This window comes from Penaeus monodon, chromosome 29, assembly GCF_015228065.2.
Source record: "Penaeus monodon isolate SGIC_2016 chromosome 29, NSTDA_Pmon_1, whole genome shotgun sequence".
Classification (NCBI taxonomy): domain Eukaryota; kingdom Metazoa; phylum Arthropoda; class Malacostraca; order Decapoda; family Penaeidae; genus Penaeus; species Penaeus monodon.
Window position 1 is genome coordinate 29,726,384 of NC_051414.1, and position 749 is coordinate 29,727,132.

The following is a 749-nucleotide window of genomic DNA, read 5'->3' on the forward strand; positions in this document are numbered from 1 at the left end:
GGTCATTTTTCTGATTGAAACATTGAAATTTTTGGGGGAAGGTGAACTAATGGTTTGGGATGTGAAACGAAACTTCTATGAGGTGAAGAGGCAAGGATTTCCACTGAATTTTCAACTCAAGTAATTCATATTCCAAGTGAAAAAAATTCAAAACAAAAATATGATAACTTTGAAATTTTTCAGTTTTTTAGTATCCCATATCCCGTAAAATCCCTTTGTGTAAGTGTTTTTATATAACAAAAGTGGTTCCCCACAAAGTTTTGTCAAACCTTGCAGGGAGCTTTACAGGTGTTTTGGTTTATGCCCCCCTTTCGGCCCGCCAGGTAATCTCGCGCTCACAGACCAGGATCAAGCAAAACTGTTTTTTTCAATTTCTTTCTCCGTTTGCGTAAGATTAATTTCCCGTCGAAAAGGTACAGTCTGGAAGAAAACCAAAATTTTTGGCAATGAGGAAAAAAAAAATTTGCTATGGGAAGGGGTGATTAACTTTTCCCTTGTGGGTTTAAAAAATTTCATGTTGAAAGGGATGTTAAAAGAGTTTTTGAGTGTGAAATTCAAAGGAAAAAAAAATAGATTCTCTCATTTACGGATTCATTCATATAATTTTTATGTGTTAATTGAATATTGGGAAAAAGAAAAAAATACAAAGGCCTGAAAAAATACATTTCCCCAATTTCATATAATACCAATACCGAAAAAAAAAGAATATTTTCTCTTTAAAACTCAAAAGTTTGGTGCACAAGCCGCTG